This window comes from Coenobita brevimanus, chromosome 78 (assembly GCF_032717465.1).
Source record: "Coenobita brevimanus isolate Jiangsu-jjx chromosome 78, ASM3271746v2, whole genome shotgun sequence".
Taxonomy (NCBI): domain Eukaryota; kingdom Metazoa; phylum Arthropoda; class Malacostraca; order Decapoda; family Coenobitidae; genus Coenobita; species Coenobita brevimanus.
In genome coordinates this window covers 42,417,712-42,435,863 of record NC_137031.1, presented here as the reverse complement: position 1 = coordinate 42,435,863, position 18,152 = coordinate 42,417,712, and positions in this window count along the sequence as shown.

Here is an 18,152-nt window from a genome sequence, read left to right as displayed (position 1 = left end):
TGTGTGTGTGTGTGTGTGTGTGTGTGTGTGTGTGTGTGTGTGTGTGTGTCTCTCTCTCTCTCTCGCTCGCTCGATCGCTCGGGTGGGGTGCACCATTTACAACCATATTAAATTGTTGATTATTGAAAAAAGTTTGTGTGTGTGTGTGTGTGTGTGTGTGTGTGTGTGTGTGTGTGTGTGTGTGTGTGTGTGTGTGTGTGTGTGTGTACGGGCGCGCGTGTGTATGCATGTGTAGCCTACATAAGGTTCTTCATATGAGTGTGTACGTGGCTGTGTATACGTACGCCTTTGGGGCGTACATGAGTGTGTATGTAGGTATTGGAGTGTACATTAGTGTGTGTATGTGTTGGAGTGTACATGTGTGCACGTTGGTGCAGGGCCACTTTTTCTGGCGTACAGTGGCGGCACCTGACCTTCTCCCTCCCTCCCCACTTCACTTCACTTCACTTCACTTCACTTCACTTCCACATGTACGTGTTGCCAGGTCCACAAATGGACACTTGCTTCACATGGACACACAGACACACCTGTCTTTAAGTACACGCACCTTCCTCTTCACCCCACTTTACTTCCAAAGCACAACTGCCTCAAGTGCACACCTGCCACTACTTCCACACACCTGCCACTACTTCCATACACCTGCCGCTACTTCCATACACCTGCCGCTACTTCCACACACCTGCCACTACTTCCATACACCTGCCACTACTTCCATACACCTGCCATTACTTCCACACACCTGCCACTACTTCCATACACCTGCCACTACTTCCATACACCTGCCATTACTTCCACACACCTGCCACTACTTCCATACACCTGCCACTACTTCCATACACCTGCCATTACTTCCACACACCTGCCATTACTTCCACACACCTGCCACTACTTCCATACACCTGCCACTACTTCCATACACCTGCCACTACTTCCATACACCTGCCATTACTTCCACACACCTGCCACTGCTTTCACACACCTGCCACTACTTCCACACACCTACCATTACTTCCACACACCTTTTCACACATACACATTTGCCTCACGTGCACACACCTACCATTACGTGCACATACCTACCATTACTTGCACACACCTGCCCGTACATGTGTGCTCAACTTTACGTTCACACCTTTACGTGCGCACACCTGTCTCACGTGCACAGCTGTCATCACGTCAACGTTTACCTATATTCACACTTGTCTCCATGTGCAGACACCTGAATTATGTGCACGTCTCGTTTCACATGCACATAATTTTGCCTTCACGTACATATCTTTTTTCAGTGTACGTACGTGTCTATGTGCACTTGTACATATCTGCCTTCTTGTGCACACATCTGCCTTATGTGCACACAGTTCCACACACTTGTCTTCGTGTGCATGCCTGCCTCACGTGGACACACACACACACACACACACACACACACACACACACACACACACACACACACACACACACACACACACACACACACACACACACACACACACACACACACACACACACACTGCAACCCTACTCTGCGTTTGTGTGTTCGTGCAGGTAGACAGAGAGACACACACAAACCTGTAAATGCTCTCCTGTCACTGCAATATATCTACAAAGGGAAAACAGTGAAGATGGAGGCAGTTCAAGTATTCACATCCCGATTTAAAAGTCCCTAGAATTTCGTGTTTACCTTTACATATATAAATACATATATACCTGTATTAATCTATGTGTACCTTTATTATTTGTGCATGGAAGGACAGTGGTCATGAGGGCCAAAGGTGAGAGGTGAGGGTGTGGACGAGGGGACAGGGGAGGGGAGAGGAGGGGGGGTCCTGTGGTACGTAATTACCAAGAGGTCGGCCTCCATTCACCCCCCTCCTCCCCTCCCCCGTCCCCTCCCCCACCACCGACTCTCCTCTCTCAGGCCAAGCGAGGTCACCCGTTGGTCTCCCGGACATTGGGGGAAGGGGAGGGGAAGGGCAGAGGGGAAAGGGCGGTGCATAGCAGCGGGGAAAAAAAAAACGGAGAGCGCTGGTGAGAGCATGTGGGGTCGTGGGAGATGAAGAGGTGAGGAGATGAGAGGAGAGATAGGAGAAATGAGAGAAGGAATGACTGTAGGGCACGGAGAGGAGGATAAGGCCAGGAGATGAGGGGAAGGCAGGGTGTAATGAGGGAAAGGGAGAGATGAGTATAAGGGAGGAAAGGGCTAAAGAGATGAGAGTAGGGCAGGGAGATGAAGGTAGGGCAAGGGAGGTGAGGAGAGTGTGAAATGGGGGAATACTGGCGGAAGGACGAGGGGGTAGTGGAGGGGTAAAGGTCATGGATGGAAGGTATGGTTGAAGAAAGGGAAATGGTGGTGATGAAAGCAATAAAGTCACAAGGAGGACCCGGTTTCCTGTCCTACCCCCCCCCCACTCCCCCATACCCCCACTGACCTCTTAACAACCCCCCCCTCACACACACACACACACACACACACACACACACACACACACACACACACACACACACACACACACACACACACACACACACACACACACCTTATCTCCCGTTATCAGCCTCATTATCATACTCTCCATTAACCTTCTCTTTTTATTTAATTCTTCGCCTATGGGATATTTTTGTTTTTTAATTACAGCAAAAATCTGTCTTTACGAATAATAATAAATAATAATCGTCCATTCGAGTCACTGCCATTTGTGTATGTTATTATTATTATTATTATTATTATTATTATTATTATTATTATTATTTATTATTATTATTATTATTATTGTTATTATTATTATTATTATTATTATTATTAACTCTTTCGCTGCTTTGCTAATTCTGATGCTTATTATAGCCTGGCATTAGTTTTTCAGAGGTTAATGTTGCGATAAGTAGTTGACGTATCAATCGAAAATCTAGTAATAATGATAATAATAATAATAAATAATGATAATAATAACGATAGTAATAATAATAATAATAATAATAATAATAATAATAATAATAATCACGATAATAACAATCATCATCATCATCATCATCATCATCATCATCATCATCACCACAATAATAATGATAATAATAATAATAAATCATGTAATAATCAAGAACATTCAGCCATATCCCGTCACCCCCATTTCATATAATCATTACATCTCTGCATAAATCCCCCTAATAAATAGTCCTGGTCATTCCCAAACCAAGTCTCTATCGGGCGCATCGGTGACGTAGGTAATGACGTCACGAGCCGGATGGTGACGTAGGCAGGCATCCCCGCGCTCTTTACCCCTTCGGTCCCGCCTTCATCTCGGCCCCGCTGCGTCATTTCCGCCTTCATTTAATTTCCTCACACCGATTCCCCCAACCATCCTCCTTTCATGGGCGAGGTTATTTCTCTGTTATTTTACGTGTTATTTAGAAAGGAAGTTTCAGTGACTTCATTGTTATTTCCATCCACACCCCGTCCAGAATTCCCAGATTTTTTTCCTAATCTTTTTCCAGACGATTTTATTCGGCTTAGGAGGGATTTTTTAGAGTGAGAAAATAAATTGAAATAAATAATGACAATGTTACCTCTCCAGTTAAAAAAAAAAAAAAAAACTGCAGAATAAAATCGATTGAAGAAAAAAAAATACATCCTTGGGTTGAAAGGGTTAATTAATATCCATACAATAAATTCTCCAACCTCTCGTTTTTTGGTGGTGTTATTTTTTGTGTTATTTTGTGTTATTTTTCGTGTTATTTAGAAAGGAAAATGGGTGAGTCCATTGTTATTTTCGCATTTAATTCAGTTCCCATCACCAGCTCCTCCAGCCTGGCCTCCCCTTTTCCTTTGCTGGTGTTATTTTTGTGTTATTTTCGTGTTATTTTCCTAGTGTTCTGTGTTGTGTTATTTTAGTCTTCTCCAGTTCACTTTCCTACACCAACTCCCTTAGGTCCCCCTTTCCCCCTGGCGTCCGTTTTCTATGCTGGTGTTATTTGTGTTATTTTTTTGTTATTTTGTGTTATTAAAAAAAAATACTGGCTAGCACGGTGTTACAGCCACCTTCTCTCATTTACCTTCCCACACCAGATCCATCCCCAACCCCCTCGCGTTCTCCGGCGGTGTTATATTTGTGTTATTTTGTGTTCTCTAGGTGGTGTTATTTTTGTTATTTTGTGTTCTTTGGCGGTGTTATTTTTGTTATTTTGTGTTCTTTGACCGTGTTATTTTTTTATTTATTTTGTTCTTTGGCTGTTATTTTTGTGTTGTGTTCTTTGGCCATGTTATATTTGTGTTATTTTGTGTTCTTCGGCGGTGTTATTTTCGTGTTATTTTTTGTTCTTTGGTGGTTTTATTTTTTATTTATTCTGTTCTTTGGTTGTGTTATTTTTGTGTTGTGTTCTTTGGCCGTGTTATTCTCGTGTTATTTTGTGTTCTTTGGCCGTGTTATTTTTGTGTTCATTTGTGTTATTTTGTGTTACTGAAGGAATTCCTGTGAGAATTGGTTTTGCTGGATTAAAGGCCTTTGGTTTTACCCCGACTCATGGTGGCAAGGTCGCGAGGTGTTGCCGCTCTGGTGTGGTGGAATTGTGGTAAAACTGTGGTAGAATTGGGGTGGCCTTGTGGTGGAATACGGGTGGGATTGGGGTAGAATTGTGGCGGAAATGTGGTGGGATTAGGGTAGAATTGAGGTGGAATTGGGGTAGAATTGTGGTGGAACTAGGGTAGGATTATGGTGGAACTAGGGTAGGATTGTGGTGGAATTGGGGCAGGACTGGGGTAGAATTGTGGTAGCCTTGGGATGGAACTGGAGTAGAAATGAGTTGGAAATGTGGTGGACTTGGGGTAGGATTGTGGTTGAACATGGGTTGAAGTGTGGTGGGATTGTGGTAAAACTGGGGTAGAAATATGGTGGAAATGGGGTAGAGTTGGGGAGAGATTGTGGTGAAACTGAGGGTGTAATTGTGGTAATATTGCGGTAGGATTCTCGTAAAATTATGAATTAATTGGGGTAGAGCTGTAATAGACTTGTGGTGAAATACTTTAATCTTTTTATTACCTTCGGATGGTTTTGTTTTTATTATTTATTTATTTATTGATTTTCTTTATTCGAGGGGTTAGATGGAGCCTTTTTTAACCTGTTCATTGTGACAGGTATCCCTTAACTTTCATGTTCTCTCCCCTTCTTTTATTTTTTGTGTGTCATCGCAGTGAAGTGGTTGAGGATGAAAAGACTGTAGAGGAGAAGGAATGATGATTGTATTTAAAGATAGATGGACCAAGGATAGACAGATAAATAGATGTAGATAGATCGATTGTTTTTTTTTTTAAGAATGACAAGTTGGAGATGTAAAGGAAGACTAATATTTATGTGAATGTATTTTAAAGATGGAGACTGTGATATAAAGCAAGAAGGTGAATGAAACCGACAGCAGGTAGCAAGAATATAACAAACCTGTAAATCATCGTAGTGAAGAAGTTAAGGATATAAATGCTACAGGTGTGGAGAGAAAGAAAAACAGTCGTGTCGAGGGATTTGAAAGTTGTAGAGTTGAATGTTAGGAGAGAAGGTAAAAAAAATCGTCCGGAGGTGGAAAGAATAAGCGGTACTAATACATCATCGCGGTGAAGAGATGAAGGATATAGGGATGGAGATTCAGGCATGTGAAGAAAGAATATTCCTGATAATAAATTGTGTTATAGAGGGAGTTTACCGCGTGCTCTTCCGGTGTGTGATGTCCCGGAAGCGCTCGCCTGGTGCTCTCGTTCCCGTGTTTTTGCCTGCATTACTGAGGCAAGGTCCATGATCCGGCCGTGCTCCACACCCCCCCTCCACACCCCCGCCGTGCTCCACCCCCCTACCTCCCCTCCCCTTCCTCCACTCTTCCACCTGTCGCTGCTTTTTGTGCCTATTGTTTGTGGATTGTGGTGATCTTTTGGCCTCTGGTGTAAATGGTATGGAGGCTTCTAGATGAAATAGGAGGCCTCGTAGCTCTCTCTTTTTACACCCGCCCGAGTGAAGCAAGAGAGGGTTTATATTTCACTCGATGGTGTGTGTGTGTGTGTGTGTGTGTGTGTGTGTGTGTGTGTGTGTGTGAACAAAATAAGTCAGTTTTTTTCCGATTTTAACCAAACTTTGCGGAGATGTTGACGGTCAGCCAAGGAGTTGACCTGTTGGTTTTGAGAACAATAAGTCAGAGGTCAAGGTCAGGACTAGGGCAAATTGTGCCGGGGGGGGGGTCAGCTCATTTTTATTATTATTATTATTATTATTATTATTATTATTATTATTATTTTAATTAGCCCAAACTCAGGGGAGGGTTGAGAGTAGGGCAAGAACAAAGGGGATTGGTTTTGAAAGTTAGCCAAAAGGTCAATAGATTGGCAGTTTGCATGATATTTATTCCCACCAACCATTATTTTCCCCATTTTCATAATTACTCCCATTTTCCATATGATATTCCCATTTGTTTATCATTTTGTTCTTCGCTTTCATTTATTTTCATTTTTTCTTTAATTTTCTTTTTTTTTCTCCCTGATGTTCTTTCGTTTCTGCTTTCTCATTGATTTTTCGCATCTTCTAATTTTTCGCAGTCCTTTTTTTTTTTTTGTCATCGAATTTCACTGTCCTCATTTCCCATCGTTTCTTTCTTTCTTTTTTCTTTCTTCTTTTTTTTTTTTTTTTTCCCATCATCTAATCCTGGCCTGCCCCGTCATTAGCCTAAGGTTCTGGGTAAGGCTTTTCCGTTCAGACCAGTTACATTTCCCTGAGTAGCATTTATTATCTCATCTGCCATTGGTCATCCTTAAGGTCTACATCATTCTGGAGCGCCTAAACTCACTCGACCACCAGGCCTCCAACTCTTACTTATATGGTTACCACCCAGCGTACTGTAGTAAGTGGTTTTCTGGAGAAGAGGAAATACATCTGACCTGTCACGTAGACCCGTATTGTCGTCGGTTAAGGAAGCTCCCTAACATCTCTTCCTTAGGGATTTATTTTTTCTGTTATTTCTGACGAATATGGTGGTGCTTAAATGATTTAAGTGAGGCAGAAGAGGATAGTAAGATCTAATAAGCAAAATGAGTCTCTTAGGAAACGGTGTTAGGGAGCGTCCTTATCCGACGAGAATACTTAGCCTTAGTGTTGAGTCACCTGGAGGTAGCACTACATCAGATGAGTGGATAGTGGGCTCCCTGATCTACCTGTTTGTTATAGAAGACAAGTTTAGGTGTTAATTTCTCCTCTTTGCTATATTTTTAGGCTTCAGAACTGACTATATTCAAACGTTGTATATATGAACCAGTGTTTTGTATTTTGTATTTGTATTTATTGTATGATTTAAGTTAAGCTGCATCCCATTAGGCAGGGTTAAAATTAGATTAAGTTTCTCTCTATAAGGCTGTCTTTAATTACGCATGGTTAGGTTTGGTAAATGACAAGGATAGGCGTGCTGAGGGTGACTTAGGTTCTTTTGATGCTTTGCTAGGGATCCCAGGAAGTGGTAAAATGTAACCTTTAATGTAGGTATTTCCTGATGTTGACGTTGTTGATGTGTTGTTATTATTGTCAGGTTTTGGTTAAGAGGTTTTCCTGGAGTGTTACTAAGATGTTATTTTAATCCATAGTTGTACACAGTTTTTCACTTGATTGTACACTTTTGCTTGTCTGTATACACCTTTATTCCTTTTCTCCCTTTACACGTTAACTTATCAATATATTAACATACCTTTGCTAAATCCCACGTCCAAATCCTCATGAAGAGACGTGGATGTTCACTCAGTTACACACACACACACACACACACACACACACACACACACACACACACACACACACACACAGATAAGGTTGTGTGTGCTACATCTCTCTTCCATGCCCTAGTAAACAGGGTCTTTACCTTGCCCTACCCCCTGCCAGACCTGTTCCTGCCATGCTATTGGCTGATGAGCCCCTCCCCTATGCTTGCCTCACTCTGCCTACCTGCCTGTCTACCTACCTACCTACCTACCTACCTACATTCCTGCCTACCAGTTTACCTACCCATCTACCACCTTACCAACCAACCTGCTATCCTCCTACCTACCTGCCTACAACCTACCTACTCACCAACGTACCTAATGTCCTGCTTACCCACCTACTTACCTACCTACAAACCTACTTACCTATCATCAACCTGTGTGCCTGCCTACCTTCATATCTACAGACCAGTAGGATTGTTGCTGTTTACTTTCCAACATTAGCATCCATCAGCCTCCCTCCCTCCCTACCTACCTGCCTACCTACCTACCTACCTACCTACCTACCTACCTACCTACCTATCTTCCCTCTGACCTACCTGCCTTCTCACCTATCCATGCACTTACCCTGCCTCCTTATCTTTATACCTACCCATTCACTTCTTTACCTGTGCACCCACACCTTCCCTGCCTCATTACCACACACCTCACACCGGCATAAGCCACCTGTGTGCTGCCTAAGTATTGCCTCACCCCGCTTCTGCGTATAGTCTTCCTACTCTACCTCTCTTTCTATCTACCTGTCATTCTACCTCTGCTTTAGCCTACAATATACTTGTCTACCTGTCTCTGAAGTGTTCTTTAATTTACACCTTTACCTGTTATCCCAATGCTCCTTCCCTACTTATAATCTCTACCTGATTCCTGCCTACTTTTCAGTCTTAGTTTCTTCCTACATACTTGACTACAAATTATTATCTTTTAAACTCCGTCTTACCTACATTCTTATTTAGCTTTCTACGCACATGCCTCTCTACCTACTTACATGACAATAACCTGTCGTGCTGTAGATCTCTGCCTACCTGCATCCATACCTACATATTTGCTTATCTCCGTATCTAACTCTTTATCTCTATCTACTTGCAAATTTCCTTAGTCTTACCCATCTACTTACGTATTTAACTGCCTGCCTACCTAAAGCACTATCTGCCCTGCCTTCCTGCCTACATCCTCCGTACCCACCTACCTGCTTACCTAATCTGCCTCACTTGCCTGCCTACTTGTGTACCTATCTGCTTACCTACCTACTTTCCCACCTACCTGTCTACCCTCCTACTTACCTACCTACCTCCCTACTTACCTACCTACCAGCTTGCCTATTTACCTACCTACCTACCTACCTACATTAATCATCTGTCTATGCACTGCCCTCCTTACCCATGTACTCACGTTCGTCCTTACCTTCATGCTCACCCTGTATGTCTTTTTAACTACCGAATTATCTAGTTTCATAGCCTACCCACTTGCCTGTATAATTATTTACCGACCAGTATACCCTCGTACTTACTAGCCTATCTGTATTTCTACTTATCTACTTACATATCCTAATACCTCTTCCTGTCTGCCTACGTGCGTACGTACCCACAGCATACACACCTACCCACAACATGCACACCTGGCTACCTACCTACCCACCCACTCACCCACCAACATGCATATTTATTCAGCATACACACTCACTTCCTGCCCACGACATACACAGATACTTACCCATCTACAGCATACACACTCACCTACTTAGCTACCTACTTCGCTCCCTCCCTCCCCCATTTCCCCACATAATCACCTCGACCCACCCACTCCCACCTCCCTGTTCACCTGTCAAAGCAAATCACTTTTTACCTTATACACGCACCAATTAAACGACTGCAGACCTCCACTTTAATTACCTCCCATCAAATTACTATTTACTTGGGCACCTTCTCCTTATACCTGATTACCTGTGCCGTAAATATACCTATAACTTGCTCCTTCACTTTAAAAGATTGTTTTTCTCCCCTTCTGTTGAGTACGAGTAGGTACTGTAGTGAGGTCCAGAGTTTTTCTGTGTTTGAGTGGTTGATTGTTTGAAAGTGAGGGGGTTGGGGTGATGTGTGGGTAGTGGTGTGTGTGGGGGGAGGGGGAGTGGTGTGTGTGTGTGTGTGTGTGTGTGTGTGTGTGTAGAGGAGGAGTGGTGTGTGCGGGGGGGTAGAGTGGTGTGTGTGTGTGTGGAAGGGGAGTGGTGTGTGTGGGGTAAAGTGGTGTGTGTGCGGAGGGGGAGGGGAGAGGGTTTGGGTAGATGAATGTGTGGGGTGTATGTGTGTGTGGGGGGGGGTGCATATGTGTGGTGGGGAGTGGTGTGTGTGTGTGTGTGTATATATATATATATATATATATATATATATATATATATATATATATATATATATATATATATATATGTATATATACACACACACACACACACACACACACACACACACACACACACACACACACACACACACACACACACACACACCACTCCCTCCCACACATATGCACTCCCCCCCACACACAAATTCACCCCACACATTCATCTACCCAAACCCTCTCCCCCTATGTGTGTGTGTGTGTGTGTGTGTGTGTGTGTGTGTGTGTGTGTGTGTGTTTTGACTGCTTATCTAATTTGCATACCTACTCACCTTTTACCACTCACCCTAGTTGAATATACGCACACATACGCACACCCCTCTACACGTCCATAACCACATGCACACATCGGGCAGCAACACGTATATCTCTACATATACCCTTTCCCTTTACCTGGCCATCTGCATCTGTCTACCCATCAATCTGTCTGTCTTCCTACTTAAGCTGTCTACCTGTCTGACTTATCGACCTACCTGTCAACCAATCTGTCTGCTTAACCCTCTCACCATTCCACATATCAATCCCCTAGATATTATTTTGTTTATTTGTTGATATTAATCCCTTCAGGACGATATGTCTCCCCAAAATGCAGGTAAAATCGCTTATCCTTAGCAATAATCAAACAGGAACGGCGTCATTGTTCTGGAGGGGTTAGTTGAGCGTCCTAATCCTATCACTACGAGAGGCCAAATATAAAACTGAAATAGTCTCGGTGTAAATAAGAAAAAAAATAAAAGATAAAAAATGGGTCAAGAAAAAATATAAAAAGGTCGTCGTACAGAAGTGGTTAAACTTAGTCTCTTCACCCCGAGTACGTCATGTTAGACTTACTACTGCCACACTTCTTCATTTTATTTATTTATTTATTTATTTATTTACGTGAGGAAGGATCTTCGGTAGTGAGAGTTGACCAGTACAGTCCGGTGACGGATATATTTTTCTCTTCGTTCAAGTGAGGAGGGATTATTGGAGGCTGTATTAGTCCAGCCCCCTTCAACATCTCTCTCTGTTGATGGTTGTACTTGTAAGAATAATATAAATATGATGTGCTTGGACTGAAAGGTTAATTAAGGTTGTATCTAACCCTTTCACTTCCCATAATTTGAATAAATTTGTCTGGAAGTTGCAAGAATCAACTATAATAATAATAATAATAATAATAATAATAATAATAATAATAATAGTAATAATAATCTATCTATCTATCTATATACCTAGGCTGCTTCCCCCAAGGAAAGGGAGGTAGCCGAGACAGGACGACTCACTCTCCATTTACTCATCCATTCAAACACATTCATTCGCATCTTAGCCCCAAAGGGGAGAACGGACAGATCCTCACCGCATCACACCGCACAAGGGTCAACTGCGCAATGCAAGCAGTGACATCCACAGCAGGGCCCGACAGCAGAACTGGTTTACCCCTGCCACATCATAACAGACCCATCCCCTTACCCGCACCTGACCTGACTAGCTGATCAGACCAAATGCGGGAGAATATCCCCTCAGGGCTGCGTCATCACTTATTCATTCACAATTTCTCTCCATTTATTTCTGTCACGCACAGCCACTCTTCCTTGCTCAACAGACATCCCTCTTGCATCCAGCGCTCTCTTCACACTGTCCATCCATCCTATTCGTGGTCTTCCTCTCAGTCTTACACCTCTCACATCAGATCTAGTTATCTTTTTCACCAATCGCTCATTATCCATTCTCTCCATATGCCCAAACCATTGCAACACCCTCTGCTCAACTCTACCAGCCATCTCCCGAACAACTCCAGTTCTCCTTCGCACTTCATCATTTCGCACTCGATCCATACGCGTCACTCCACACATACTCCTCAGACATCTCATAATAATATGATAATAATAATGGGTGTGATGGGGGTTAACTACTGCACAGTAGCTACTATTTTTTAGTGATTTATTTACCGTTCGTCAGCCACACGTACACATGAACATCCACGTGCACGCAGGTGTACACGCAGGTTTGCTGGCCAGATGCACATACGTGTACACACACACGACACACGGACACAGACCCTTACACTATATTATGCAATCATATGCACACACGCACAATGTACACGCACACAAGTGCGCATACACACGTACAGTACATAAATGAATACACAGATATCTTCATACATGCTTAGAGAGAGAGAGAGAGAGAGAGAGAGAGAGAGAGAAATGTCAGAGGCCTAGGTCACTGTTGCCAAGTTGAAAAAAAAATGCTCTTTGATTTTTTTTTTTAACTTTTTCTGGGAGAAGGGATGGTGGTAGAGAAGAAATATTCAGTGTTACCAGCTAAATCCTATTAATGTAGGAAATACCCTTGCCTTCGTGTTTTTATTTTTTGGCATTTCCTGATCTGGTAACATTGTCCTTGAGTTTTTTTTTCCTTCTTCGTTTCGTGCTGGCATTGGTAACAGTTGAGGCTGCAGGGGAGAGGGAGGGAACTTGGAGGGAGAGAGAGAGAGAGAGGGGAAAAGAGGGGGAGAGGGAGGAGAAAGGAGGGAGAGAGGGAAGGAGGAAATGAAGGGAGTGCGCAGCAAGAAGCCACAGGCAGGTTTGTGTGTGTGTGAGAGAGAGATAGATAGATAGATAGAGAGAGAGAGAGAGAGAGAGAGAGAGAGAGAGAGACAGAGAGAGAATAAAGACCTGTAAGACAAAGGTTGAAATTTAATTATTAAGAAGCTTATTAAGTATCATGCTGCAGAGCCTTGGAAACCATGTATTGTATGTTTTGTGTACTCCTGAACACACACACACACACACACACACACACACACACACACACACACACACACACACACACACACACACACACACACACACACACACACACACACGGGTCATTTTTATTAGATTTTTATGTGTACCTGTAATGACTGTTTTCATTTCTTTTGTTTCCAGTGGCATTTTAATTTCATTTTCTTCATTACTGATTTATAATTTATTTACCGACCTCTTTTCATCACTATCATATATAATATTGATAGATAGTTAGATAGGTAAATAGATAGAGATGTATGAACAGATAGATAGAGATGTATAGATGGATAGATAAACAGATAGGTAGTCATATTATGCAACCCCTTCTTTCCTATTACCTTAGGGTTATCGTGCGTATAAAAGAATATTTGGTTTAACTTTTTCACTAGGTTAGCGTTTTTAATTTTCATGTTACTCTCACCTAACAGTTTTATTTGTCCCCTGAGAGACTGTTTTATCTTTAGTGATAGTTATAGCCTTCATGTACCCCATCACACATTAAAAAAATCCTGTGTAAATCTATCGTCTGGGTTTAGCAAGAATAAAATAGATAGGTGAGTGAGAGGGTTCGTGGGTATGCTGTAGGGTGAGGGTATATCGCCACATCTGTCCTTGTCATACCCCGAGCTCAGCATAATAGGGATGGTGGGTATTAGTGCCCAGATGGTGACGTGTGACGACGGGTTTTGCGGTCCGGCCCTCTTTTGCTGTGTGGTAAGTGGAGCTACACTACTGGACCTTGGGGAACGGGCTCCATATCTTTATTCACAGAGATGGGGCATACTGAACAAATATAAAAAGAGGAAACATAAAGAGGGAAAAAGAGAAAAGAGAGAGAAGTCGTATGGTGGTGGCTAGATGAGGTATTGTTTTGTGTGTATGTGTGTGTGTGTGTGTGTGTGTGTGTGTGTGTGTGTGTGTGTGTGTGTGTGTGAAATACGATTACGTCATCAGAGTAATTAAATCAGACTAACATTACGTGATTATTTAACTATTTGGTCTCCAGTAGTGAAGGGGTTGATGATGAGCGCTATATGCAAACTCCTGAAGTCGAAAAAAAAACCCTCTAAGCTGAATAAAATCGTCTGGTGGAAGTGTTAAGAGTAGTATATAAAAACACGTCATGCTATTGAAGGGAATTAATACGCGATGACGTCTGAGTTTGTTCTTCTAGCCTCCAGACGATTTTATTCAACTGAAGGAGTAGTGACCTCTTGTAGAGAAGGGGTTAGTGAAGGATCCAACAGTAAATTCCCTCCCCTCTCCATCCTTCTAGTTCGAAAAATCCCCCCTCCTGGATAAAATCGTCTGGTGAGGGAATTAAAATATATTCACAAAGTGTGTCCAGTGGAAAGGGTGCCAGACTACAGGAGGTGATTCTTGAACTAATTCTGATCAGTGGGTCTAATACTCAACTATTTCGAGGCTGCTGTTTCTGATGGCCTAATGAATGAAAATTGATGAGGGACACCATTTTCGCCCATAAGGTCTAAGTAAGTGTAGCTCCGTAGTGGCTGAGATGTGGACCTCACGTTGATATAGCGTGTAGTACCCAGAATCGGTCCAAGACTCACCTGAAGTTTGGGACGCGTTTCATGTGAGACGCTGAAGAAGTCATGGTACACGGAAGGTTGCATAGCTGAGAGTGGGATGAAGACTGGGAATGGATAAAAGAGTGAGTGGAAGCGTGAGGCATGAGAGAGAGAGAGAGAGAGAGAGAGAGAGAGAGAGAGAGAGAGAGAGTGAGAGAGAATGATCGCTACAATGATTTTCACATATACCTGCCACATAAGGAACCAGCGATAGCCAATCCCCTCCCCTCTTTTTTAGTTGCTAAGATAATCCGAGGGGGAAGAGAGGGGAGAGGAGGAGACGGGAGAGGAGGAGAGGGGAATGGAGGGAAGGGGAGGGGTCATTGGGTAGAAATGTAGTGATGGGAGATGAGGGAAGGGAAGGGGATATGAGGGAGGGGTCATTGAGTAGAGACGGAGGGGTAAGTGAGGGAAGGGAAGGGTAAGGGAGTGATGGAGGGGGTCATTGGGGAGACGTATAGTAATGGTAGAAGAGGGGAGGGGAGGGGAGAAGAGGGAAGGGGAGGAGTTGGGGGAGGGGAGGGAAGAAGAGGGAAGGGGAGGAGTTGAGGGAGGGGCCATAAGGGAGAAATATGGTTACTGGGGATAGGGAGGGGAGAAAGGGAGATAAGGAGTGAGGTCGGGATGGGGAGAGGAGGAAGGAAGGGGAGAAGAGGGAAGGGGGGAGTCAGGGTATACGGCAGGTGTAGTGACGGGGGCAGCAGTGGAAGGGGAAGGGAGTATAGAGTGCGGGGGAGGGATTCATAGGGAAGAATTATGGTGACATAGGGAGGGGAGGGGAGGGGAGGGGAGGGGAGGGAAGAGGAAGAGGAAGAGGAAGAGGGGCCATAGGGAGGAGATGGCTTCGGTAGCGTGGGGAGAAGAACAGGCAAGTGACAGGAGAGAAGAAGTACAAAGGATTACAAAGGGAAGCAAAAAGCAACGGCGTAAAAAGTAGTGTAAAGAAAAGAAACAAGGGTTTATTGGTGTTTTCGAAGCTTTTTGTTATGTGTTTGGTTATAAGTAATGTTACGAGTTTTTTAGGAGAAGTCGAGTGAAAAAACGGAGGACTGACTGTCTTGGAAATTTAACAGGAAAGGATGAATGGAAATGTTTTACACCAACTGAGCCTGGAAAACCTGAAAATAAAGTCTATCTATCTATCTATCTAAAGCCCGACGCCCTAATCCCGCAAAGGGTGGCCGCAGTCAAAACGCCTCCAAGTCGCTCTGTCACCCACCATTTGACTACCCTCCCCCCAACTCACCCCCCCCTCCCTCATATACCTCTCAACTCCATCCCTCCACCTCATCCTCGGTCTACCTCTCCCTCTCTCCACCTCACCTACATACACCCTCTTAATCAGTCTTTCATTCTCCATTCTCTTCACATGTCCAAACCACCTCAGTGTATTTCTCCTAATCTTCTCAACCACATCCACATCCACCCCACAGCGTTCCTTCACTTACTTCATAAAGTATCATCGAAAAAACTTAAAGTAATCTCGTCAACATTAGGAACATTCCGATTCTGTGCTGTGGTTGTGTTTTTGTCCTTCATGCTGTGTACTGTAGTAAACATTATACCTCAGATATGTATTATTCAGAAGAGAGTATGTGCAGCTGGGGAGTGGAACCCAAATACTTGTGCAAGCGAGTTTTATTTATATATTTATTTATACTTATTATGCGTTCGAGTTTGGACGTAGGCACTGATAGCCCGTTCCTTGAGGCATATCAGTCCTACATACCATACACCTTTATATGTTAGCACTGAATCACAGCTTGCCACACAGGAGGGCATTATTTTTTCCTATATTTATAAATCTGTTGAAGAAATGCACAAGTTTCATGTGATTAGAGACGCTTGCTATTTTATGACTATTACCTCTAGTACAATTTGACCATCTGCTGTTAAATGCTGTTCAGTAGCCATAATATCATGTCCTATGAAGATTTTGTATACTTGAATTAAATCCCCTCGTATACTTTTATTACCCCTCCCCTCCCACGTAATTTGCACTGAGGGTAAATAGTGTCAGCTCTTCTTCATGCACCTGCTATGGCTTATCTTTTTATATAGGTTTCTTTTCTTCTTTTTTGCCCTATGTTGTAGTCTCAAGCTCCTCTCTCTCTCTCTCTCTCTCTCTCTCTCTCTCTCTCTCTGATACGGAGACCAAAACTGGACACTGTACTCGAAGTGTGGTCTAACTAGTGCAGTATACAATATAAGTGTGATATTTTCCACGTTATATTCGAATACTTTATCTATGAATCCAATTAATGTGTTGGCTTCCTTACCAGCCTCTGTACACTGCTTGCTTCGTGTCAGTACCTATGATATAATAATTCCTGTCCTTTTTCTCGTGTTTTTTCATTATCAAGTAGATTTTTTAATGGACCTGACGGTTTATTGCAAACAGTCATTGTGCATATATTATTATTATTATTATTATTATTATTATTATTATTAGTAGTAGTAGTAGTAGTAGTAGTAGTATTGCTACTACCGAACGTTAGACTCGTAGTTAACTTCGTAAAGACATATATTAGCAAAAGGGGTTAAAGAAGGCCGCAGGTAACCCCTCCAGTTCGAAAAGACTCTCTACACTGAACAAAAGCAGTTAAATTATAGAGAGAGAGAAAAAAAAAAAGTAAACGGGTAAAGGCAGCAGCGATAAAATAAATAACTACTTACGTCAGGACATGGAATTAATTATAGGGAGGATGGGAAGCCCTACGAGGTGATCCGGTCTTTAGTACTTCACCTGAGATGGCGTCTTTCTTAATTGATTCTTGAGACTATCGGGCTACTTTTTCCAGATTTGGGGGAAGCCCCCTATAGATGATGGGGGAATTGAAGGGTGTATGTGTGTATATATATATATATATATATATATATATATATATATAAGGAGACGGGAAGGAAGGAAGAGAAGAAAGAAAGAAGGAAGAGAGAAAGAAAGATAGGAAGAAAGAAAAGAAAAGAAAAGTAAAAAGTCTACCCTACCTTGACTCTGAATTGGGTGTAGGTAAGGAAGATACAAATAATATATCGTAATGGAAAATAAACCATACTCATTTTATTATAACCTAACCTAAAATTCCCATCCCTTCATAGTAGTTGTAGTAGTAGTAGTAGTAACAGTAGTAGTAGTAGTAACAGTAGTAGTAGTAGTAGTAACAGTAGTAGTAATAGTAGGAGGAGGAGGAGCAGGAGGAGGAAGAGGAGGAGGAGGAGGGGGAAGGAGGCTAGGGATTAAGGGCTATGGACACCACAAGGACCAATGAATACAATACATTTTTCTAAGTTCCAATTTTCCCCTTGAATACGACTCGCAACCATCATTGTTACATCCAGGTCCCCAATATTACTGCCACGATCCTAGGGACATTCTGGGCTGTATTGTAGCGATTTATTTTACATACTATTTTTTGCATATTTTTTTCATCTTGCATACTTTGTTTTTTTTGTTACTGAGGCAAACTTTGCAGGGTCTGAAAAATACATAAGTAATATAGAGGAGAATATCGAGGTCTAAGAATAATAATAAATCGCTAAGAATATGGTGCTAGGAATGTAGTGTCACCTGGAATACTGACCATAATCCAAGACGTAATTGTAGGAAAGTCAGGGGTATTCTCT